The 27,447-nt window shown below is 46.8% G+C and overlaps 1 pseudogene; it reads right to left on the bottom strand.

Moving 5' to 3' along the window:
- Positions 1-1,781: 1,781 nt before the first annotated feature.
- Positions 1,782-27,447, bottom strand: part of LOC107304012 — a 38,772-nt pseudogene continuing 13,106 nt past the window's right edge.

Here is a 27,447-nt window from a genome sequence, read left to right as displayed (position 1 = left end):
ACCTAGTTTCCTAGTAGCATAATCCTAATACATTATAGATAATAATTCGTATCATATCTCTAAAAATTGTCGCCGATATATTTATATTCCAACGACTCCAAAGTGCCCAAAGAAATAAGATCCATTTTCATTCTAGGAACATGACGAACATTTGAAAGGGTCCTAACGATGTCATCATGGGTTTTAATTTGCATAGAACTAATACCAACAATTTCAAGAGGAGAACCATCACCAATCACAACTTCACCAGTATCAACAGAATCATAAGTAGAAAACCACTCTTTATATTGACAAATATGAAAGGTGCAAGCCGAATCAATAATCCAAACAGTTTGATTCTCAATACTAGTAGTACTGATTAGAACCTCCCCATCAGAATCACTGGCAACAAAACTAGCATGAGCAGGTTTCTCCTGAATCTTACTCTTGTTCTCTTCCTTCCTTTTCACTTTAGGGCATTCAAAGATATCATGACTATTTTGCTTGCAATAGCGACAAAATAATCTAGATTTACAATCTCTTGATTTAGATCTGGACATTAATCTAGAAGAAATATTACCCTCTTGGAAAGATCTACCTCTAACAATTAACCCCTCAGCTTTAACTTTAGAACGAGGATCACTGTCAATAGGGATGGCAACGGGCCGGGTCGGGAGTGGGTTGGACAGGAATAGACCCGAACCCGCAACCCGAATTGTATACCCAAACCCGGACCCGATTGGAGAAACGGGTAGAATTCAATCCCCGTACCCAACCTGACCGGGTACCCGCAACACGACCGGGTGACCCGCTCACCCGCATTGAGTAATATCTCACTTTAATCCACACAATAAATAAAAGACAATGATGAATTCAGCTTGAATAGAAATTGAATATTTTCGTGCATGATCCATCATTCGAAATACACAATAATCAAGATCCATCGCTCGTCGGTTTCTGTACCTTGCTCCTCACCGGCTTAGGATTGAGCTTTTGTATATTTTATAGGTTGTAATTTAAGGGATTATAGTCTAATATAACTCCCTTGGGTCTCCGCGGGTGACCAGCGGGTAGGACTCAATACCCAGCCCCTCACCCGCTCATATGCGGGGCTCCGGACCTAGTTACCCGTGGGTCAAAATTCATACCCAACCCCATACCTGTAGGAGCGGGTATCCGCTGGGGACCCAAACCCGCGGGTAGAATTGCCATCCCTACTGTCAAATTTTTCCTTGGACAATAAATTTGACTTAACATCCTCAAAGCTAAGGGTATCATGATTACCATAAAGCATAATCTCTTTGAAATGTTTAAAGGTAGTAGGCAATGAGACAACGAGTAAAATAGACTTCTCCTCATCATTAATTTTCACATCCAATTTCTCAAGATCAATGATGAGAGAATTAAACTCATTAAGATGAGATCGAATAGAGGTACTTTCTGCCATACGAATTGTGTACAGACGTTCTTTCAAGCGTAATTTGTTTGCAAGACTCTTTGTACTACATCTTATCTGATTAATCGTTCTCTAAACTCTGCCATAAATTTTCAAATTCCTGAAGAGGTTTGGTCAGGTAAAGCGGTTGATTACTCTAAATTGGAGCCTACAGTAAGAAAATGCATATTTGATGGTTATGGTTCTCGTATCAAAGGATATCGTTTACGGTGATCTAATGCCACTTGTTGGGAATAATAGATCAAAGAGACATGATTTAACGTGGTCTTTTTCCTCTCTACTTTAGAGGGGTTTTTCCACGTTAAATCCTATCTCTTTGATCTATTATATTCCCAACACAAACATCTCAACCTTGCTCTGGCATCATGGCTTCGAGATTTTGGGGATTGATTTCTTGGACGCCAGAGGGGAGGAGGAAGAAGATGGTGAAGAAATGGCGGGTCTTTGTTGATGCAGAGATGTGAAATGATGACGGCGGTTGGGTTGTGGTTGCAGGGGAAGAAAATGAAATCCTGACACTTCCACAAGTCTTCAGAACACTATGTAGTGAGATTATCAGCTGCTTGGCAAGGCCTACATCATAATTAGAGTTTCCTGGCCATTGAAAATATCATATATGTGTAGGATCTATATAACCATGAAATCAGAAAAGGTTCGATGTATGAGCTCAAAGTAAAAAAAATAAAATAAAATGTTAAAATTAAAATATGTGAAGGAATAGAAGACTTTATCAGGCACACCAAGTTCAAAAATTTGAACAAGACATCATTTCTTGGAATAGTGAAGAACATATGAAATGCAAGAAATTGTATGGACGAGAGCAAAAGATGTGCCATGAGACTGATTTATTTGTTCTTCTCTCAAGCTTACAACCAACGTATGCAGGCTAATGTCTCACACTACCTTAGAAAAACTGAAAGAGCAAAATGGGAGAGGTTTCTGAGGAAGCTGCAGCTTCTCCACTTTAGCTTGGAAATTTTAGCTCCATAACACAAATTAAAAGAAAATAAATACTTTTTAGCTCAAAATATTCAAGTAAATGTTTGTACTTGATACCTTTTTCAAGTAAACGTTTGTGCTTGATACCTTTTAGCTCCATAACACAAGTAAATGTTTGTACTTGAAAGAGAGATAAAAAAAAATTCCAAGTTATAATTCACCGACACAAGCACAACCATTTGTGATCACTCCAATGAACAGTAAGAACTAAGTTATGTAAAATTGCATATATCACAAAGCTCAATATCGTGTAGGCAGGCAAGCAAACAGGACGGGAAGGAGAGAGGGATGAATTACTTGTCGGCCCCCCAATGTTCACTACAACTAATGGCTTTGGTGAGTTAGCAAGTTCATCATTCCAATCAAAAGCAGCAGTTGGTAGTGCAGCAGAATCTGCTTGGTGAAGTGCACCAACAGTAAGGACCTGGCTTTCCAATTTCCAGAGGTCAGAATTGGGACAGCTGCTACCCTATGAACACATACAAGAACTTTTTGCTTGCAGAAAAGAAAGCACATACAACATTTGGCCCAGGTGGTTCCCGTGGAGTGATCCATCTCCAGAGAAGGTGAGGAAATTCCCATCGTCCCCTTGCAGTCAAAGCATAATAATCATGACGAGGAGTTACCACCAAATCAAACTTATCAAGGCGAGACCTGGGATGCTGTATCTGAAATGCAACAAATATGATGTAAAGCAGACATGACAGTGTGCATAATGATTCATAAACCAAGATGAATGACAAGTAATCTTTAATAATCCATTCCTTACAGAAATCTACCTGAATGACAAAGACATTATCAGGAGCCAAACACCTTATTGAACTTGCATATGATATGGTATCTCGTCCACATGCAATAACTAGTGCCAGGCCTTCTCTGAAGAACACAGAATCTAAGGAAGCAGCACGGAGTAAAAATATGCAAAACAAAAAAAAAAGATATGTAAATATCATAAAAAAAAGTTTAGGATGCGATACAATTTGCACAGCCATAATCATTGGTAGAAGTCCAGAAATATGTTTTAAGAAGTTGCCAGTTTCAAATCCAAGAAAAACACTTCTTTCCAATGTTCTCACTATAAATATAACATCAAGGTTTAAGGATACCACATCTAACATCCATGACAGTGATATCAACAGCACATATTCTTAAAATCTTTCATGGGCAACATATGCTCAGAATGAAAATGGTCAGTTCAACTTTTTTTTTCCAGATTTGCCAAGTGCTACCAAAAACCTCTAGCATATAACAGGATTGTGGTGATTATAAGGGAATTTCTTCCAAGTTCTACCAAGCCCCAGTAACTAAACTATGGGAAAGCTATATAAAAGAGACCATCATCATAGAAGTTGTGACATAGACTTCAAGCTTACTATGAAATAGTGCACAAACAGCATAGCACCAATATACGCGAAGAAACCTTACTTCTCAAAGGTATCATTGACCATGGTAACTATCCTTTTGGTATCTGCTTCAAGTACAGAAGATAATCCAAATGGTTGTCCATTACAGACACTATATTGAGCCAACTTTTTCCCTTGAAATAGTGTTGCACATCTGCCACTAGAAAATATCTGTCTGAGTACTAGGGTTGAAAGTGATTCGGATAATTTCCGTCCGACCGGATCGTTTTTCGGATTCGGATAGCTTTGGTTGGATAGTTCCGGAAATTTTCGGATTCAGAATCGAATTCGGATTTTTTTTCTTCAGATTCGGATATCCGTCGGATACTATCCAGATTTTTTTCCAGATATCTGGACCTATGCATTAACTACTCAATCAAATCAGCTCGAACTAAAGAAATCCATCCCAACGGCCTAACTAGTGTTAACCTTAGTTGGTTCTGACTATCTGGCTTCAAGCAGTCTAGGCGTCCACGACCACACAACAGTCACGGATATTTCTTTTTACGGTATTAGTAATCACCTATATTTAAAAATATTGATAAGTTATATACTTATATTAAAAAATAACAAGTTATATTTCTTCAATGATATGTGAAGTTTAGTTTAAGAGGTTTTTATGTTCCGATTAATATTCATCACCGTATTCGTTTCGATTCGTATTCAGTCCATATTTGTATTCGATAATATTCGATTCCGTTTTCATATCCGAGTTTCCAATTCCGATTTCGATTCCGAAAAAAAATATGAAAACGAATATGATAGAGCTAGTTTCCGACCGTATTCGATCCGTTTTCATCCCTGAGTACTTGGTCCACTAATTATGCAAGGAGATTGGGAGAAAGTGCAGCCACTTGTTAACTCCTCCTGTTGGCCTGTTAACACGCTACAAGACCAGAAACAAATTCACAAAGTAAAACTAAATTTCTGTAAGAACGAAAAAATGACTTAGGAACAGAAGGTTAGTGCCATAGTTATCTGAACTTACAAGAAATGTCTATCCTCCATTTGGACAGGTCATCAATAACGACTTACATAGTCTCTACAATATGTACAACTTGCATGCAGCAACCCTCCCACAAATGCTGTCGATGCAAACAACAAAGGACATGATGACAACTAACTGGCATTATGGTACTGCACTTGCAATCATAGTCTGGAAACTAAGTTGGTGAAGTATTTCAAAATAAACTTGATATTGATTGTACAAACCCCTCATTTGCAGCATACGGCAAAGCAAAACCACTTTAGCGTTTGATAAAAACAGATACATATCAAATACACGTGAACATAAATTATAGAATTGATTTTTCATTCGCTGCCACTATCAAATGCAGGTAACAATGACAAATGGACGCACGAGGCATGCTAATTAGGCAAACATCATGCTAAATGGTAACAATTAACAAACAGCCCCAAATCATGGAGGCGTATCTTAGTTTACTTATTGAGTAAAAAAGCAAGTCCAATGTTGCATTAGGATATAAAGTACGACAACTTGATCGTTAATCCGATGCAAAATGCCACCTGGCCTGATGACATCGGTAACACTAGCACTTATGGACTATACTCCCAGGGAAATAACACAATAATGCACAGGAAATTAAATCCGCAGCTCAGTGACTGACGATTCTATGAAACAGAACACGAGAGTCACATGCTGCCAGGAAAATGACGGGGGATGCGAGGCCGACATAGAGCATGAGGCGGTCGGCGAGGCCGAGGCACTGGTTCTCGGCACCGGGCAGCTGTTCCCGATGACGACGGCGCGCCGCACCGCGCCTCGGGACCCGCCCGCGAAGATCTCCAGCGCGCCCATCGGCTCCACCAGTAGCCGCATCGGCCGCTCGGTGATGGGAGGAGCTAGCGCCGCGCCGCGCCGGCGTGTGGGGTTTGGGGTCTCCAGAGGCGGGAGGCCGACTGTTATGCCTAGAAATTTACACCAATTTTTAAACAATATTATGCATTAATTTTGGTCCAGAAATCAGCTCGCGTACACACTATGACAAATCAATAAACAGTTCTACTACTTAAAAACAATTAAAAACAATTATCTATCGAAATGCAGTAGAAAAGAAACAAAGCTAAAACCATCTATTCTTCAGATTCTGCTGGCGTTGACGGCTCTACACCATAGGCATTCTCGACGGCGGACTGAACCTCACTTCAACCTTGGGAACAACCTTCTTCTGACACAGGCTCTAGCACTTGCTCTGGTGGGGGAAAAATTAAGCAAGACTGAGTACAAACCACCGTACTCAACAAGTAACACCCACGAGAGGAAAAATAATGAATGCAATAGGACAACAAGGATAGGCTAAAGTTAAATTACACAAAAGCGGCAAATTTAGCAAAACAGTAAATAAAATAGACTGAATAAAAGGTAAAGTAAAGATTTAAAATAATCATCCGTTGTCCAACGTTACACCACGTTGTAACAGGCCCAAACCATTGTTCAGCGTTACACCACACTGCAACAGGGTCAACCCTCTGTCCAACATTAAACCACGTTGCGACAGACCCGAACCATTGCCAACGTTACACTACATTGCGCAGGGTTAAACTAGTTCAAATTAATCAAGTTATTAAAGGGGTTCAACTAATCCCAGTGAATCTGTCAGTTCGCCCCATAACCGCGGGCACGGCTATTCGAATAGCTTTACTCTGCAGAGGTGTACAACTTTACCCACAAGACATGGCTCCTAAGCATGTTACCATGCCCCAACGTATCACCACGATACCTCAGTATGGAAACCATGATAAGATCTTTCACCTAACCCTCCCTAGACAATCACAGCACACTTCAGATTTTGCCTCCTCTTTACACCAAGTCGGGGCAGCCCCCTCTTGTGGCTAGGTGAATCCGTAAGCAGCATAGGACCATCGTTACACCATGATTCCCATCCATACTCCATCACGCTCACCCTTTCCTGGGTGCGTCAAATAGGGACAAGCTAGACTACAAGTCTCACCGTTGCCCACTCTGGCTTGTGGTTAGTACGTGTAAGACTTCTAGGGTTTCCTGAGAACCGGTCCTTAATTGCCATGGGCACGACTCTTAAAACTATGCACCCACAGTCCACCATAAACAATATTTTAGTTGTATTAATCCGTATCCGGAGATTAATAATGATCACAACCATTAAAGGTCTATCGAAGTCTAACAGTTAATTAAACAACAATTGGTGAGCTAGTTCAACTAAGCATGGCTAAGCATTGGCTAAGCCTAATTCTAGTCAAATTAACCCTGGGATAACAATAATAATGAGTGGGAATCAACGGATATAAAGGTAGTTGTCCAATTGATAAATACAATAAATAGATTTGCATAACAATGCATGTTTGAATGTAAAGCGGGGAATTTTATAAACATGGGTTCAATATGATCAAAGAAGGGTGCCACTTGGCTTGCTTAGACCCATGAGGAACTTCGGCGATGACTTCGAGAATGAACGGCGCTGCAACGGGGTCAAAACCTACGATAAACAAGGCAAAACAAGCAAAACAGAGTATAAAACTACTGAAACAGAGAAAGAAACTATTTTTAATGGATTCTTGGTATTTTCTGGATTTAATGAAACTTGAATGGAATAAAACGGAGACTAGATGAATTAGTTATGAATTTTAGAAGTTTAACTGTGTTTTTAAACTAAACAGAAAACCTTATTGAATTAATTGCGCAAATAATTGGAGGATGATGTCAGCATGAGAGGGGAGAGGAAATGCTGACGGACTAGGGCCCACTTGGCAGTGAGACAGGAGAGGAGGCTGACAGGGTGGGGCTCATGGGGTAGTGGGGGAAGAAAGGGCTGACAGCCCGGTCCCACGAGACAGAGAGAGAAAGGGATAGACAGGTGGGGCCCACGGTGGGAGAGAGAGATCAATGGGCTGGGCCTACTTGACAGAGGGAGAGAGCAGAGGAGGGAGGGGAGAGCGCAGGCGCTCGGTCGAACGACGCGGCAGGCAGCGGGGTGGCGGCAGGAACGGCGGCCGGCGACGACCGATGGCGCGGCGAGGGACGGCGCTAAGGAGCGGCGCAGTTAGGCGGCGACCGAGGAAGGAAGGAGGTGCATGGCTGATGGCGGCAAGGCGAATGGCACGGCGGCAACGGCGCACGACGACGACGGCAAAAGACGCGCGCACGGAGGGGAGGTAGTGCGGGCGAGGGCGTCGGCGCAGCGGCGCGGAGGCGATGCGGCCAGCATGGCGGCAGGGCCGAGCGGATGCAGCGCGAGACAGTGGGTGGCGGTGCACCACGGCGATCGGCACGGCGTCGGTGCCCGACGATGGGAAGTGGCCACGCGGGATGGCGGGAGTGGTGCGACGACGGCGTGACGAAGGCGGAGGCTGGCGGCGGCTCGCCTGCTACAGCCGGAGGCCCACAACGCTCGGCGACAGCGAGGGCGCTCGGCGGCGGCGGCGGAAAGAGGAAAAGAGTGGGAGGAGTGTGGGGCGGCTCACCAGCGGTTGCGAAGGTGGGGGCGTGTCGGCGAGACCGGTGCACACGTGGTGACGGCCGGCGTTGAGCGAGAGCGGTGGTGGCTTGCGAGATCGATCGGCGGCGGTGGCGGAGATCGCTTGGCGGCGCGAGCGTGAGCTGAAGGGGAGTGAGCGGCGACTGAGGGGAGGATTTTATGGTGGCGGCCGGCGCGTGCGGGAGGTGGTTGTGACTGCTGGCGCGGACGTGGAGGAGGCTGAGAGGTTGTTAGCGGCGGCGCGGATTGCGGTCGACGGTCGCGGGGCGGCGGTTAGCGACGGCTGGGAAAATCGGTGCGGCTGTTGGGCCGGCGAGAGAAGCGGCGGCGGTAGGCAGCACCCGAGGAAAGCAGAGGGATGGTTGCGTCGGCGCGAGCGGTGGCCGGCGACGGCAGCGGCTGGCGGCGAGGAGGCACGCGCGGCCAAGAGGGGCGGAGACGCAGCCGGGACGCGACAGCGTGGCGACGCTCGGCCGCGGCGGCAAAGTGAGGCTCGGCGCGACGCGACGCTAGCTTGGCGCGGCGTCAAGACGCGGGGTGTGCCGGCCCGGGCGAGTAGAGCCGTCGGCTTGGCGCGAGGAGCGGCGCAGCGGCGAGGCGACGACGCAGCTCGGCACCTGGGCACGGCGAGCGACAGGCGGAGGTGGAGGCGAGCACGACACAACGGCGCGGCGCACGAGCAAGCGTGGGCTAGGCGAGCGCGAGGTGGCGAGGCAGCGGTCCACACGCGGCGCGCATCGGCGGCGGTGCACGGTGAGGCGTGGCCAACGCGGGCGACGCAGCGTGGCTCGGCGAAGTAGGCAGCAGCTCGGTGGTGGTGCGGCGCGATGCGCGCGGCCGTTGCACCGGCGCGGCTCGGGCAGCGAGGGAGCGAGGCAGCGGCGGCGAGCGGGCGTGGCGCGGCACGACGGGCGGCGCAACACGGCTCGGGCCTGGCCAGCGCAATGCGACGGTGAGGGAGGCGCGTGGCAGCGGCGACGCGGTGAAGCGGAGCAACGCGACGGTGCTAGCGTCGCGGCGAGCGTGAGGTAGAGAGCCGATTCGTACGCGACAGTGCGGCGGCGAGGGAGAGGTGCGGCCGGAGGTGGGAGGCTATCCCGACAGGTGGGGAGTACTAGTCGGTGACCGGGGAGAGAGGGGGATGCGAGCTGGACACCTCGGCGAGCGGGGTGGCGTTTGGGCCGTGGCCTCGGCCGGTCCAATGCGGGAGAGGGAAAAGGAGGAGTGCGCCGAGGGAGGTGATGGGAACTTCGAGCGCGGGTTAGGCCACGCTCGGGAAATTTGCGAACAGAACGCGCCTTCGCACGACAGAAGCGAAACGTGCACGAATCAGAGATTCGTACCACGAATCAGATCCGAAACACGAACCTTGAACGGTTAGCGGAACAACGGAAGAAGTTAGCGACCCGTTAAATCGGGATTTAACGATTCGCTAAACTGGAAACTAAATGACTTTAACGTTAAACCAATCTACGTGTACGAAATTAAACTCCGCACTATAGATCAATCTCACGCTAGCTAATTAGATTAGAAAACCTAAACAATTACACGGTAGATCGATAATTGATTGATTCGCATGAGTAAAACGTATATGAATGTGATATTTGGTGGAGAGATCAGCAACAGATTGCTGCTGTTCCTCGCTGTTCAGCTAGGAAACCTAAACAATTAAACAATAGATGAATTTAGATTGATTCACATGAATAAAGTATATGCGAACCTGAGATTCAGTGGCAAAAAACCGATCGGGACTGCTGCGAACAGGGATGCAGCAGGGGAGGAGGAGGCAGCTGGAGGTGCACGGGAGAGGGAGACGGAGAAAAGAGGCAAGGCTGTAGGGAGTATTTATAGGGGGAGTTAGAGATAAATCTAGTTGTCCATCTCCTATTAAAAAGGAATAGATAATGTTTCAAAGGGATAATAATTGAGTCCTAATAGATGGGAATTAGTTTTGAGAGAGGTGGAGATCGGCTTACGGCTGGAAGGAGGAGTTGGGGGGATCACACAGGAGGCCAGTGAGGGAGTACGATAGGGGGAGGTGGAGGTGGAGGTGGAGTTCGGCCACGGAGGGGAAAACAGAAAAGAGAGAGAAAAGGGAAAAAGGGAAAAAAAGAGCGAAAAAAGAAAAGAAAAAGGAAGGAGGAAAAAAAAAGAAATTACCTCCAATTTTACCGATTTTTATTAAGTTTATTAAAGCAAATTTTATTCTCTGAAATTCAAATTTACATCCTGTTAATCATTTAAAATGCTTTCGAGACATTTTAGAACATTCTGAAAAGCTTCCAATTAATTAATTAAATTTATACACTGTTTTTGTCTTGAACTGTAATTAACAAATTATTTTTAATGTATTATTTAATTGAGTTTTAGCTAGGATAAAACTTAGGACGTGACACCGACGGATCAGCGCGGAACAAGGTGAGGCGAGCAGGCATGTGAATCGGCGTTAGCCAGTCTTGTGGGACAAGTTTGCTTCTGCATTCCGTTTTCCCCTTCTCCACTCATGTGAATCGCCCGGTGGGAGGGCGCAGCGGACGACGAGACCGGGAGGGGGAGGGGGAGGGGGAGCGGAAGCGGAGGAGGCGCCGCCGCCGAGACCGAGTGAGTTTTTTCCGCGAATGAGGTGGCTAGTTTAGTCTGCTACTGTTCTCTGAACCAGGCCGGCCCATTATCCAGTGCGCTCGTGCGTAGGGGTGAAAACGGGTCAGGTATTTCCCGCCCGCCCGTCCGCCCAAATTAATTCGGGACAAATTCAGGGGTCAAATATTCGGTACCCGAAAATTTATACGGATTCGGAGTTGAATCTGGGTTTTTTTAGCGGATATGAGATCGGGTTCGGGAAGCCCATACCCGAAGGATACGGATTATCCGGTATATAAGACGGGTATTATCCGGTTTATCACATGGGCTGTTGAAAGTTGAAAAAGGCCTAGGCCCAATAGCCACATCCATACACACTGTAGCACACAACATAGGCAGTCAAGCACAAGCACGTACAGCCGCACAGCACCCAGGCACAGCACGCACGGCCGCACACAACACAGCCCCGCCGCCGGCTGACCTCCAGCCTGCCACCGCTGGTCATCCTCCGCCACCGCTGGTCTCCAGCCGACCGCCGCCAACCACCGGCCAGCCTCCGTCGTCCGGCCTCCTGCACAGGTATGGAATAGCAAAAAAAAAAGGAAAGATAAATTTCTATACTGAACTAGATATATAGCTACGTGTGATCTTAATAACAAATAGCATTCAGTGTCCTAATGCAGTCGTGTTTTGGATATGTACAAATGTTCAATAGCTATTGTGGGTGTGGTATATATGATTGTTGCTTTGACTTGATATCCGTCTTGCTACGTATTTATACCATATTTATACCAGATATTATCCATGATCGTATCCGTATTCGATAATATCCGTGTTCGATCCGAACCGAATCTGATCGTAAAATATGGGTTAGGATATGGGAAGAGCGAAATCGGACCAAACCCGACCCGTTTTCACCCCTGCCCGTGCGTGGAAACAGGGTAAACCGTGCGGCACCGAGGCGAGAAGGCTAATCCGGCACTTTTTAAAACTTTTTTGAACTTTACAAAATACTGTATTTTTTACTTTATATGTATAAATTTTTTTCTGTTTATATATATAAGTTTGCATGTGTGAATTTTATATGTATAATTATATGTATAAAGTTTATATGACTAAAATGTGTGTATGGTATGTACCGGCGCCTCGCGCCCGCATGCGTATTAGACCCACCCACGCCAAGGCGACGGGAGGCCTGGTTGAGGCGCCGTCGCGTGACGTTGGGCGCGAGGTTGGTCCTGTAAGTTCACGGATGTCGCGATTTTTCTTGGAATATGAAAAGATTAACCTTTTCTTGTATGATTTTCCGACATGTAAACGAGACATTTATATATATAAATTCATCATCTCTTTATAAAATAAACTTTTAACTTTATAATAGTTAGTAAACCATTAAATAACTATCATAAAAAATTTTTATTCATCTATTATAAAAAAAATCTCTGAAAAAAACCTATCCGCCACGGTGGTTGCGTGGCTTGCGACGGGGAGGGGTGATAGATGCAGAACTGGAGCCGGGAGTGAACGAGCTCGCCGAGCGGTCCGGGGCATTGAAGGCGCGGAGGTCGTCGCCGTGGACCCGTTTTGTTGACGCCGGCGCCCGAGGTTGGACACGGTGGGTGCATGACGTCAGTGTGGAAGCGTCCGCGTGGCGCACGGGAGGCATAAGGCGCGTGCTCGCCAGCGGTGGTCAGGTGGGTGGCAACGTGGCGTCGACGGGCGGCCGCAGGGTTGGGTCCGGCGCGTTCGGCCGGCAACGCGCTCCGGTGGGGTTTGTGCCGGTCCAGGCTTGATTTGCTTGCTTGCTAGGCCCGCCTGCTTATTAGCCGCCCGATTGAATTGGGCCAAACTGGGCTGGGCTCGGCTTATCTTCCCGATGTTTTTTGGATTTTTAATTTTATTTATTTAATTATTTACAACTTTAGTTTTGCGTTTCAAAAAATTACAAAACTAGCTGTCGACAGTTTAGATGTCGGCAATATATATGAGGTGGCTAGCGATGCGTAGAGATCAATGGTTAGGATGAAGACATAGGGTTACCCAGGTTCAGGCTCTCGACTAGCGAGATAATACCCTACTCCTGCTTGGCGATTGTACTGTGCAGATGAATCTCCCCTGAGGGGTGCCCCTATCCCCTTATACAGTGGGGGATAGGGCTTACAGATAGAGTCCTAATCTGATGAGACTAAGATCTATCCTAATTCGGTTACAACTCGGATCTGGTATAGGCGGCATGCAATCGAGTCGTAACCAAACTCCGGTTGATACCATACAGATATAATCCTCCTTCCTATTCGGTACCCCTACGACTGTATGTATATATGTAGTCTACGGATACCCCTAGTATAGGTATTCCACAGCAGCCCCCGGAGTCGTACATAGCCGCGCAAATCATCCATGTAGATTGTTGATCATGAGGCGTATCTTCACACAGTATGCTTGACGTTATCCGAGTGCTTCCCAGGCGCTACCCGAGTGCTTCCCGAGTGATCCCGAGTACTCCGCGATGATTGTAGAGGCTGTGGATGGCTCTAAATGGAAGAAAGGAATGGGTGCATCGAAGATGCACCTATTAGGTGTAGCCCCCGACTCTATGCTTAAATGCGTAACAATTAAACATAGTCTTCTATGGATTGTTACCCAAAAGATGTTTCTCGAAGTTTCGAGTTTTTTGACTCGAGCAACACTGTTCTGCTTGCTTTCGGACCCGAGTGGTACCCAGCTCTGGTTGCTCTCTTCGAGCGATTTGAGCCCGAGTGGTTTGGAGATGGTTTTTGTGCCGTGTTTCCCTAGACATACAGCCTTCGGCTATGTTCTGCCCGTGGGGTAGGTTACGCCAACCGACATAACCATTACAGCCGAGTAGTTAGTACTGAGTTTATTCGGGTTTACTCAAAGTTTAGGCACAGGCTGAAAAACACAGTTAAGTGCCATGGGCGATATCAACAGACGCCTGCCTGGGTACGGCCTTGGGCCCATAACATAGGCGTACCATTGATTCCCGAAATGTGAGAAATCATGAATTTTATGTCACCGTTTGGGCGAACCATAAACCCGTAACATTCTCGTCGACATGGTATCAACTATGTCAGCACCGAGTTATACGCATCGGTCCGCTAGGCCCACGGAGGGACATAGTAACACTTAGTCGATTTTGGGGCCGTTGAACTGTTTAAGTTTGGCAATTTTGGAGATTTGGTGCGATAGAGCACCCGTGCCACAGTAGCCGATCTCGAGGCCCGACTCAATGTAGTCAAAGCTGCTCGAAACCGGTTTGCTTCTGCAGCCTTGGTGATCTTTGGGTCGTTCGAGACTATGGCGACCAACTTCAGCTCCATACCTAATAAAATCCTTGAGAGGCTTTTAAAGAGGTACCCGGGCGCGTAGCCAAGGAGGTGAGGGACATGGCGATGGTTGCAGCTCGTCGAGCCTTCACCATAATGAAGTCCCTTTGCTTCTGGGTAGTCTTTTTAGCCACCGTCGAAGATTTTATAGCCAATTGCGACTCAGGGAAGGTGTTGGCACTAATGGAGGAGGCTGAAGCCGGTGCTGACTCCATAGTTTGGACCTTTGACCTGCAAATTGGAAATATGACCATTAGGAGTAACCTGTCTTTTACAAGACATTTGTTTATCTGTAATGTAAATTGTTTTGCTATTGCTTTAAGTCTTTATTCTGATTAGATCTCGCAATCTGAAATGAACTGTGTAAACTTGTGCTGTGTACCCATCCCGACAGCCCTCGAGTAGATTTAGCCAGCGGGGAGTGTGGCGTATTAGTCGGTTTGGTACGGTAAGTAGGGCGTAGCCACGAAGTTTGTTTATCTTTATTCAGATATTGATCTCATGTTCGAGAAAAAGAGCTTTTAAACAACAGACTTCAAAAGAATCATATGGCATGATAAAGTGTAGCCCCCCGACTGGCTTGCTGAGGATGAAAACCACTCGGCATGGGCAGTCGAAGGATGGAGAAAGAGGAAACTTTGATAGAAAAAAGTACTAAGTATGAAAGGGACTTAACTGTTCGGTATTCCATAAGTTCTCTCGTTGATGGCGATGATGACGGCTGACATACGAATGCGATCACGATTTGGTGGTGACGATCCTGACGTCGAATAGAGTCGAGGCTGACATGGTAAATAGATTACCACTCAGCGGCGACGAATTTAATGCGTCCGACACGGTGCAGTGCATGCATTCAGTGTGGTGATGGGATCACCACTCGGCGAGGATGAAGTCAAGTGTGGCCGACTTGGTGAAGAGATCTACATTCGACGACGATGATCTCAGCGGTGACGAAGTTGATGAAGAACCTACGACCTTCTGATGGAAACTAGGGTCATTGATGACCATTAGTTTCATCATGACCACTCGGCGAACTTCCATCCTGTTGGGTGTTAATCTGTTTGTTAGTAGTCTTTTACTGTTGTATGTTTCTTAGTCGTGAGATGAGTTGGCTATGCAACGTGTGCCCATCCCGACAGCCCCCGGGCGAACTTAGCCAGCGCGGAGCGTAGCGTCGTTTACCCGGTTCAGTACGGTGAGTACGGTGTAGCTACGAAGTCGTATAACTGCATCTAGACGTCGATTTAATAAACAGATGAAGAGCTAATGAGCAGTAGATTTAATTATCATGGTACATGTCGTCCGAGTCGTCGTGCCGATCGGGACGAGATACATAAATTGCATCTGCTGATGTGGCATAGGAGTTAGGCATGTCAAAGAGATCCTTGACTGTAGTTGGCTCTTTGCGAGTGAATTTCGCGATAAATGACTCGTCTTTCACCCCTTTGCGAAAGGCGGCGATGACCACATCATCCTTGATGTCAGGGATGGAATTGCGAACCTCAGAGAACCGTTTGATATAGGCCCGTAGAGATTCGTTCTTCTTCTGTTGGACCTGGTAAAGGTCGTATTTGGGCCGTCGCCTATCGTAAGTGCCCTGGAAGTTGGCTATGAACCGATTGCGGAGTTCTGCCCAGGAGTCAATAGACTGTTTGGGGAGCCCCAACAACCAATGTCTAGCCGAGTCATCCAAAGCGACTGGTAGATAGTTGGCCATTGCTTTAGTGTCGACGCCGGCTGCTCGGATGGCCATGGAGTACACCGTTAGCCAAGCCTTGGGGTCGGTGGAGCCGTCATACTTCTTGATACTAGTTAGCTTGAAACCAGTCGGCCAAGTAAGTTGGCTCAAGTTTTTGGTGAAGGCCGCTACACCGTCGACCATGTCGGTGTCTGAGCTCTCGGGTGAACGATGCCTAGACCCCCGGCTATAGCTCCGATGTTCACGGTCCCGACAACGACCGTCCGTGCGAGCTTGGCGTTGGTGTTCGATCTTGTGGCGAAGGTCAGAGCTACCCTCTTGGTAGAGTCACTTTTTCTCAGCCTCAAGATCATGGCGTTGTTTATCCAGTCGACGGATTTTGTTATTGAGGCGGCGTTGCTTACTGGCTGTGTCTTTCCTCTGCTCCAGGTCGAGAGATCTTCGACGCGATCTGTTATCAGTCGGTGGCCGAGATCTGGATGGTCGTTTGAAAACGTTCGATCTAGATCAGGGTGACCTAGATGACTGAGCCTCCGATCGTATCGATGGTGTTCCCGAGTTACGTTGCAACGAGTATTGGACCGCAGCTGTAGTCACCATTGCCTTGATCTTGTTGATGGTTTCAACCACCAATAGATCTTGCTGAGGCAGCTGCTGAACGATGTCGCCGAGTAGATCCGCCGCCGCTTGGACGTTTTGTTGAGGGGTCTTATAGACTGCATGCCCCTCAACCCAACTGTGGAGTAGATCGCGCTGCACTTTACGCGGTTGGCTCCTTAGACGTTCATGAGGTTGATTCTCATGTTGGTGTCTGGCTTCGTCTTCAAGTCGATGGCGTTCGTCTTCCTGCCGCTGTTCTTCGGACAGCTTGGCTGCTTGCTCCTCTTGCCGTTTCTTCTCAACCTCGTTCGTTGTTGCCCGAGTGATGGTGAAGACCTCACTGGGGGAATGAAGCTTCCTGAGCTGCTGCAGGTGTTTGATGCGGCGACTTGAGCAGTCAGCTTTGCATTGACCTCAATCCCGAGCGACGGAGGCGCTGACTTAGGAGAGTGCAGCTCGGTATGGTGAGATCTAGATTGGCTCTCATCCTGGAACAACGCCGAGCTGTCTGGCCTGAAGCGGCACACCTCTTTCTCAGGCCCAGATGAATCTGAACACGTGTAGGAGAGCGCACCACCCTGATTGGCGAGGAATCTGATGCCGCCGAACTCGAAGGTTTGCCCGGGACAAACTTTTTCTTCATGATCTTTGAGTTTGGGTCCATTGATCTCGTCGAAGACCTTGGAGTAGCTTCCCCTACCTAGCGCGCCAACTGTCGACAATTTGGATGTCGGCAATATATATGGGGTGGCTAGCGAGGCGTAGAGATTAATGGTTAGGATGAAGATACAGGATTACCCAGGTTCAGGCGGCATGCAATCGAGCCGTAACCAAACTCCGGTTGATACCATACAGATATAATCCTTCTTCCGATTCGGTAACCCTACGACTGTATGTATACATGTAGTCTACGGGTACCCCTAGTACAGGTATTCCACACTAGCCTTCTTCCGTCCACTTGGTGGGCGGAATGATGACGTGGCACACGGCAAGGCCACTGGGCAAGACAGCCGTTAGGGGGCGGCAAGGGCGTTTTGCATTTTGCCCCCTTCCGCCCAGACAGTGGGTGGGAAGGGGGCATATGCAAAATTACCAGTCGGGCCGGTGCGCCTGCGGGGGGAGGGGGTGGCCATTTTGCAGGCGGCCCCTTCCCGCCCACCCAACGGGTGGTTTATTGTCTGCCCTATATAAGGCCACCAGCCCCTTCCCCTCCTCATTTCCTCCCCCTCCACTCCATTCACTAAGAGTTGAGGGGAGGTCTGCAGAGCGAAGAAGCCCTGCTGAAATTTCACGTCGAAGTACAGTAAGTTCTCTAAATTTTTGTATGTAAAATAAATGTTGTTTACAGGACAAATTGATCTGGCGAATGCATTATTTAGTTCGAACTTAATTTATTTGTAGTGTGTAATTAAGAAATTTATATAGTACATAATTAATGTATTGATTGTGAAATTTAGGTCGTAAATTTAGTTTGTACAAATCCTATTAATAGTGTACAATGTAGAAACTTATTTAGTACATAATGAATTTAGCGATTGTATAATTTATTTTGCAAAAAAGGTATTGAAACTGTGTAATTAAGAAAAATTATAAGTGGATAATTGATTTAGTGATGGTATTTTTGTGTTCGTTTAAAAAATAATTATAGTTTAATAAGACATATTAAAACATAGTTAAGTAAATATGGAAATAAAGGTATTTTAGCTTTCGCTAAGACAATTGTTAAGTATATGTAAGCAAATGTTAAACTATAAATTATTTTTGTTCTTACCATGTTATTCTTATTACTTACATAGTTAAAATACACTGATTCCTTGTTGTTAAAGTATAATTAACACTGCTAGTTAACTATGAATTATCGCTCATAGTTAAAATGTAGTCATGTACTGCGTGCACTTATTGTTATACAAAAATAATGGTACAGTTAATGAGAATTTAGTTTATAGCGAAGTAAATGTAAGTTACATATTATTTTACAATATGAAAAACGAGATTGATTATATTGGGAAATGTAGTAAGGTCACGAAGAGTTAGAAATGTAGTTATAATTAGCCTGTAATATAATATAATTTGTATGAACACATATGCATTCATAAGCACATTGAAATGAGTTTTGTAAGAGATGTGTTGAAAAAAACAGTGCATTCCGTTGTAGGTATGGCCAATAAAGTGCAATTCAACTGTATTATGGAGAAGGAAATGTGATTTATCGTTTGTACAGAGTAGATCTTAGTCAATTCATATCCACCGTTAAGGGTATTGATAGACCTGTTGAAAGAACATTTAGTGGTCTTCACAGTTGGTTAATGAGGGGATTTCGTTATGACCCAGAAACACAGGATATAACCGTGTCTGTGGTAATAAGCCGGGCAGAAGAAGGTCATTTCTGGGAATTGCTGTAGGTGACCTCGACAGAAACATGGAGATGGTATGTGCGAAATGCAATGCAACGAGGATGGCCACCCGTCATCCACGTTGCAGTGTTTAACAAGGCGGCGGGAACTTAGACAATGAGTACCCAAGAGCAGGAGGAGCCAAGTCACAGAGGAGATGAAGCTGAATCATGTAGTGAAGATGAAGGGGAGAAAGGAGATGAGAGGGTTCCGACTGGAGCAGCGGATGAAGGGGAGGTACATCCTGAAATAGTTGAGGCCTTGGAAAGGGAAGACTCTGAGAATGAGAAGGTTGATGACGAGGAATCGACAGATGAAGAATGTGTTGATGTGTACCCATCAGAATGGTCGAAGGAAGATTTTTCTGATCTCCAAATTAGAGAAGGGCATCATGTGCCGTGGGAGTACAAGGAGAATGAGGTTATACAGGGGGCAAGGATCGGTATAAGGAGGATTTGACAGAGGCAGTTAAGCAGTGGGCAATATCATTATGGAGAGAGTTCTGGGTGGTTAAGTCAAGTAAGTCAGTGTACGAAGTGAAGTGTGGACAGTCAGATAATGGTTGTCCATAGAGGGTACATGCTTACAAGGGTAAATGGAAGGATTACTGGGATGTATCAATTGTGACCAGCCACACTTGTCATGTTCTAGGTGTTGAGAAGTACCACAGGAACATGACATCTTCATTCATTGCAACGGAGATGTACGGTGCTGTTGTGAACAACCTGGGGTATGAACCAAAGTCAATCATTCGACACATTGAAGAGAAGTACAACTACACGATCTCATATGCGAAGGCTTGGAGGATAAAGCAGAAGATTGTTGAACGTCGGTTTGGTACATTTGAAGCTTCATATGATAATCTACCGAAGTTGCTAGCAGTCATTTTGGAGAGGAATCCAGGAAGCTTCTATGATATTAAATCGTTCCCATCGGCTCACAATCCCGTTCAAGGTGTGCTTCAATGTGTGTTCTTCTCACTAAGTGCATGTATGTTTGCCTTCGTTCATTGTCGGTCCATATTGTGCATCAATGGTACATTTCTGACTAGGAAGTACAGAGGTCAAATCTTGACAGTAATCGGTGTGGATGGTAACAATCAGGTGGTATCGATAGCATTTTCATTTGTTGAGAGTGAGAACACTGATAGTTGGTACTGGTTTCTAAAGCGCGTCAAGGATGCGGTTGTTCGTTATGCGGCCTGGAGTTTTCCTTATTCATGACCGGCATGCGGGCCTCCTTCGTGCTATTGAGTTGTTGAGAGATGGAAGCTTGGAGGAGGGTTTGGCGACACAATGGGCAGATGTGGAAAGTAGGTGGTGCATGCGACACATGGGTGCTAACTTCTACCGTCAATTCAAGAACAAGCAATTTATGGATATGTTCAAGAGGCTATGTGCGCAGAATCAAGAAAAGAAGTTTAATGAACTATGGAGAAAGTTAGATGAGCTTACAACGAAATATCATTCAGAACAGTCAACAAGGCCAGTACCTACTGGAGAAGAAACGCCGCAAGCATTAGGTGCACTCCCTGGTGGTGGACCTACCATAAGAAGAAGACGCGCAATTGGCATTACGAAGTTCTCCCATTGGATTGAGAACGAACCTAAGGAGAAATGGTCCGTATTCCATGACCATGGTGGTGATAGGTATGGGATAATGACGACCAATCTAGCAGAGGTGTACAATTGGGTGATGTGGGGTATGAGAGGTCTTCCCCTTGTTGCAATCGTTGAGTTCATAAAGCACGGGAGTTGCAAATATTTTTAGGACCGGTTCAGAGCCATAGGGCCATATATGACCAACCCTAGTCTTTCTCTTGGGAAGGTGGTTACTGAAGAGTTGGAGAAGAGAGGTACAAAAGCAAGCAAGCATCAAGTTATTCCCCAGGGGACACAAATGCACAGGTTTGAGGTTCTGTGTGCCGATCGGTCTAGGCGTGGCATATACCGTACAAGGGTTACACAAGAGTGCATTTTGAAGGAAGACGGGATATGCGCATGCACTTGTCAGAAGTCGAGACTTCTTCGTAGGCCTTGTTCTCATGGTATTGCCGCTTGTACCGAGTGCGGCATACATGAGAACATGTTTGTGTCTCCATACTTCAAGAAAGAGGCCATACATCACACATGGAGTTTGGAGATATATGCTTTCGGTATTGCTGGTTCATTTACAAATACTAATGCACAAGTGCTCTTTATACCAGACCCTACCAAGGTGAGGAACAAGGCAGGCCGTCGCAAAACAAGACGGATCTGCAATGACATGGACGAGTCCGAGGTTGGGAGAAGGAAGAAGCGTTGCAGCCGGTGTGACGCTGAAGGCCATATGTACAAGAATTGCCCCGGTGATTCTACGAGTACGGTTGCCGCCAACACGGAAGGGCCTTCCGAACAAGCTGGAGCTGATGGTAGTCGGCCTACTGGTGAAAGCACGACGACACGACGTCAACGTCAGAGGCCCTCTCATCGTGATAGTACCGGTTATGTTCTGTGATTGGCTTGTTTTAGTGACGTTAGCATGGACTACGACTTTATTGTAATAATGTTGTGTGGAGAATCTATTTGTATTTTGTACTGTTGTAATGGATGTGTTGTTGTCCCTATCTTTGTTGTTGCTTACGACATTGATGTAATAACTGTTTATGCACGGTCTATTCGTACCCTGGTGTGGAAGCGTTAGGTCGCTATTTCTGATGTTCATTGTATGAGATGTAATTTGTTGCAAATTTTCCTATTATTATGTGTGCAATAGTCCACACTATTTCTTGTTTGATGTATTAATTTCCCTATATTTTCCATTCTACAAGGTTGACCTTTTTTTAATTTTGCAGGTATGGACGTCGACACACCGGAGTTGCTCGATCCGATTCTTGATCGGACACACAGATCGTTCCTCTCTGCCGAGCGGAACGCGACTCTCAGCACGCTCCGTCCACGCACTTGCCGGGAGGCAACCCCCATCGACCCCCGCCACGTGCCGAGGTGCTTTTTCCTTACGAATTTACGTACAGAATAATATTATTCGAACAACTGATTAAATGTATTCTAAGTGATTAAATCTATTGTTACTGATTTAGTCTATTTGTTCGTGCAGTTTACGTGAGGTTGGTCTGCTTCCGCTACGCTATCTTGTTGAGCCCTCGGCCGGCAACGCAGACCCGGCGAAGCGGTGGACGGCCGATCGCTCGCTACTAGCTGCTCTGGTCGACAAATGGAGACCAGAGACACACATTTTCCACCTACCGTGTGGAGAGGTAGCCCCTACGCTTCAGGACGTCGCCTACTTGTTGGGCCTCCCTCTCGCGGGTGATGCAGTTGGCCCTGTGGATGGACTATACGGGTGGCGTGCAGACATCCTTCAGCGTTTTGCTCCCGTTCAGCGTCGGCATGGTCTCGGCGGACTCCACGCGATGGATTCGTGCATAGCATCGGGGCCGACGAAACATTGGCTGATGCAGTTCACGGTTAGTAAACACATATAAGAACATCAATTTAGAATGAAATACAGATTGTATGTCTTCTGACCTCAATTATTGTTTTGCAGGCCGACAAGCTGGCCCCCCACGCCGACGAGTACTCCGTTCGACGCAGCTTGGAGGCATACCTGTTGTGGTTGTTTGGGTGGGTCATGTTCAACGGCACGTCAAGCCACCTGGTGGAGAAGGGCATGATTAGGTATGCACGAACCATCGCAGATGCAGATGTTGGCTGCGTGCCGCAGTGGAGTTGGGGGTCCGCCGTGCTAGCGGCCACGTATCGCGCCCTATGCTACGCGTGCACGTGCACGGCCACGAACTCTCTTCTCATCGGATGTCACCTCCTTCTACAGTTGTGGGTAGCCGAGCGGTTCGCGATAGGACGCCCAGACGTCGACCTATCGGAGTACGAGAGTGATCTGTACACAGGGCTTTTACCGGTTGATTACCCCACGATGGGGACATTGTGGTGTCGTCGCCAGGTATGTACCTCGAAGTAAACATTCGTACTGAGCATATTCCACAACCCGAATTGCATTTTTTAAATTTTTGTTATTTTGCAGAGGAAGTGGGCGCACAAGCAGGTGGTGCGGTCCTACCCAGAGTTCGTGATGGAGTTCGACCGGATGCAGGCGAGCGACATCGTCTGGGAGCCGTACACTAATGCGGCGATCCTCGCTAGGAGTACGCGCGGTCTATCCTCTCTTTGCACGCGAGACATGGCGTACTGGTTGACCGACGTACCGCTTGTGTTTGACATCTTCGTCGAGCCGCACTGTCCTTATCGAGTGCTCCGCCAGTTTGGTCTCCTTCAGCCGTTCCCATAGCCACTGCAGCCAGCTCCCAGCCACAGGTACGAATGTGGGGTTGTTGAAACAAGTGGGGCGCCATCAGCTTATGTCCAGGGACGCTGTGGGCTCTACAGGTACAGGACTACATCGACAACTGGCTCATCGCCACGAAGGAGATTGTAGACGAGGATCATCCGCACTGTGACGTGAACTACGAGGACTACCTTCGCTGGTACCAGCCACGAACCCGTACTCGCGTTACTCACACCCCGACAGATCCTGTCGCACACGTTGCCAGGATCGGAGACCAGTATCCCTCGTCATCCTCCAAGATTGACGTTCTATACTTGATTTGGGTCTAATGCATGTTCTTCGGTACAGGTGGACGCCTCGCGTGAGATATAGATCGAGGTGGACGGGGTGGTCAGACATTTAGAGGCCGGTATCACGCTAACCGACCAGGAGCAGAACGTCTCGTTCCGTCGCATCCAGCAAAAGATTACAGCTATAGTGCGTGCACTCAGTTGTCGTCACGACGACGTACTTCCGCGACGTGGTAGGGGGTCAGCGACGGGTGGTCGCGGTCAATCGTTTACCCAAGGTACGAAAAATTGTGCGTAAGCATCAGTGATGACAATATTGCGTTCGTACTGACAAATGAACTAAAACTATCTCGACATCGAATGTTGGAGGCATAGGGGCGGGGACATCGACGCACGCTGCTGGGTCGTCGAGGCACGCAGGCCGTACTGCTACTCAAGTAGCGGGCACGTCGACACAGCCTCCGCGGTTGTCCACGCAGGGGGCGGGAACCTCCACACAGGCGCCAGGTGGAGGGAGCTCTGTCGACCCGTTCTCATGCCACAACCCGTGGATGTGGACGACATTGGCACACACGTCGTCGACATCAACATGGCCGACCGGGCAGGCAGGAGGGTCCTTCTCCTATGCTGGGGGGTCGTGGACCCTAGAGGGAGGCTGGACAACCCAACCTACTGGCTGGACCACCTCGACACTAGGTACTAATCACACCTTTGTTGTAATACACTATCCAATACAACTTGGAACATACTATAGGTTTATAACTTCGTATTTGTTCTGTACTTTCATAGGCTGCGAGGACACGGCAGGAGGTAGCTCGTCGGGATGGGGTGGGAGCGGTTGGACGACCCTCCCTACTGGATGGACCACGTCGACGCCAGGTACGAATGACATAGCTATTCAAATGTGCAAACCGGTACAACGTAAACCACACTACAGGTTCACAAGTTCTTTTTTATATGCTTTCATAGGTTGCCACGACACAGCGGGAGGTAGCCTGTCGGATATTGCTTCAGGGGATTTTGGCGGCGGGGATTTTGAGGATGATCAGGACATCATCGGTAGCTCCTAGCTTAGTGGAGCTCCGCTTGCTACACAACTTACTACCTCGTCGACTCCACTCCCCCCCACTCGTAGTACCCGTGGCGTGCCACCCGATCCTCTTACGTACTCACGGGGCCACGTGAGGGCGCAGGGAGGGAGGGGTAAGAGGAGTAGGCGCCAGAGTCCGGGGCCTTAGAGTGGGGGTTAGCTAGCACGTATGTGCAGACTTGTGTTGTACTACTACTTAAATTGTTACCCAGATTAGTCTGTACCAATTTTATGTATGACCTTCCGTACCACTTCTTTTGTATGTGCTTCGTTCATCCTTTGTAGCGAACACATAACCGAGTAGTCACATTGGAACGTGCATACATGTGGCCCCATGGCCCAGTAGGCAGAATCAACTGTCGCAGGCAGCATGCACAAGCATTTACGTCGGGCTTGGCAGGCCCCACTCATCGTCACGACAACCCATGCTCGAGTTGTCACAATCAACCATCGAACCCATCGCGAGAACGAACTTTCGGCGCAACAGGTCGATGCAATTAAATCAACCATAGCAAACCCCACTCATCTGAACGACAACACGTCCTCGAGTTGTCACAATCAACCATTAACACATCACGACAACAAACTTTCGGCGCCCCTCGCTATAATACCAACGACCTTCACATACCACCCGAGCAACCAAGCTTACTCCTTAGTTCGTTCTTCACCATGGGAGATGCTCCATTCCTTGAGCATCTGGACTGGCGATGGGATCCTTTCGCCGGCTGTATGCCGCCATGGTGTGATCGTCCATTCTGCTATTGTGATGATCGGTGCATCCTAATGGCCTCGTTGCATACTGAAAGTGCGGGGAGGAGGTTCTTCCGATGTGCAAACTTGACTCAGGTATGTTTCAACAAGGACAATCCGAACATACGTCGATTTATTGAATCGTTTCCTAATTTATTGAATATTTCAGTACCAAAACCCAATATGTCGATTCATTCAGTGGATTGATAGGGAAAATCTCAGCCACAATGACCCACGTCCATATCCACGAAGTGAACATATATCTGACTACCACAGAAGGAAGGCTGAACACAAACGACGTATAGCGGCTGAGAATAACGATTGGTGGGTTGATCCAAACGGACTACCAACATGGAGGGAACGTCCCGAATGTCATTGCGGTGAATGTTGCCAGGTTGTCAGATCTATTTCACGGCGAACTCTCGGCCAGCGATGCTTCGTTTGCCCTTGCATTGTCGACGACAATCTCGTTGTAAGTATCATTTCCTGTGCATATTACCGGACGTTCAACTAAACATATTTACATTATTCTGAATTTCACGCAGGAAGAATAAAGAAAGTTTAACTTCTTACAGTGGATAGATATAGAGAGATCTTCAATCGCAGTTTCATCAATTACGCAGCCCGAAACCCCATCACAAGTCCTTAAAGCAGGGATGGAGGACGTACGACGTATACAAGCCGCTACCATAGATTGGAGGAATAATCCGTTCGGCATACCAGATTGGGTCGAACGTCCAATATGCAGTTGTGGAAATCGCTGCCAGATGACTACATCATTTGACCCACAGTCTTATGAAAGGAGATATTTCCTTTGTCCGAACATAGCCGATAACCACAGCGTAAGTAAACATTACCCCAATATGATATTATGTCTTCCACGTCCGTACCTTTGTTGACCTCGTCTGGGAGCATCTCTGGTATTTTCAGGCAACCAACGAGTGTGCTATTTCACTGCATGGATCGACGAAGTCATGCCTGAGTACTACGACCATAAAATAACTGAAGCCGAAACATGTCACGAGTACAGGCAAGAGAAGGAGTACCACGAATGACCAAGGGTACAACGACGTTCAATGAGACATCTACCGAGATAAACACAGCGTCCTCTGAACAATTGTATCTCGATTTGAGCTCTGTTGTATTATTCCTTTTTGCTCTATTATTTTCTTCTCTGTTTTCTCCTTCTCATGTGCTTCCATGTATTCTTTTTTCTTCATGTCATATTTTAGCCATGGCAGCTTCTTCTTCATTAAGTCAGCCTAAGTCTTTTCATTCCCTTCAAATTACAGAAAGGCCAATTTCCTACGAAGAAATGTGAAATTTGAAACCTTTCTCAGTACTTTGTAACCTCTCTCTATCGGACACGTTCAACATCTTTTTCTAGTTCAGCATTGACGGTCTTTAGATTATTCAAAGTCTGCTCCTTTTGCTTTACAGCCTACTATACAACATAAACCCATAGTACGCACAAAGTGAATACTGAATGATTCACCATTACCACTTTAAGATTGTTTAATTACTTACTCATGTCTATAAGCAGACTATGCTAAACAGGTAAATTACGATAACCAACAGCCATTTTAGTTTTTTTCGGTAGTTGACTAGGTGTCAACTTAGCAAATATTACCGTTCAACTCAAACTACAAACTGATTTTAATATGTCATACACTTTTTATTTTGCTATTAAGTTGTATTAACATTCGGAATAACGATTTATAAATAATTTATGAACTGTAATATATTTTTCTTAGTTCACAATTATTTTTAATTTCATCATTAAATACAACAATGGTTACTATAAACCATAACTACATAGCCAATTTCATTAAATGTTAGCTTATTTTAATACTAAATTTAACACTAAACAATATTTATTTAATCTAACCTTAATCTAACACTGCACCTAACACTAATTACCTAAACTAACCCAATCCACCCATTGGGTGGGCGGGAAGGGGCCGCCTGCAAAATAGCCACTCCCTTCCTCCGCGGGCGCGCCGGCCCGGCTGGCAACCACTGTCTGGGCGGAAGGGGGCCAAATGCAAAATGCCCCCGCCGCCCCCTAATGGCCGTCTCGCCCAGCG

This window comes from Oryza brachyantha, chromosome 4 (genome assembly GCF_000231095.2).
Source record: "Oryza brachyantha chromosome 4, ObraRS2, whole genome shotgun sequence".
Classification (NCBI taxonomy): Eukaryota; Viridiplantae; Streptophyta; class Magnoliopsida; order Poales; family Poaceae; genus Oryza; species Oryza brachyantha.
This window is presented reverse-complemented; position numbering and strand designations above follow the sequence as displayed.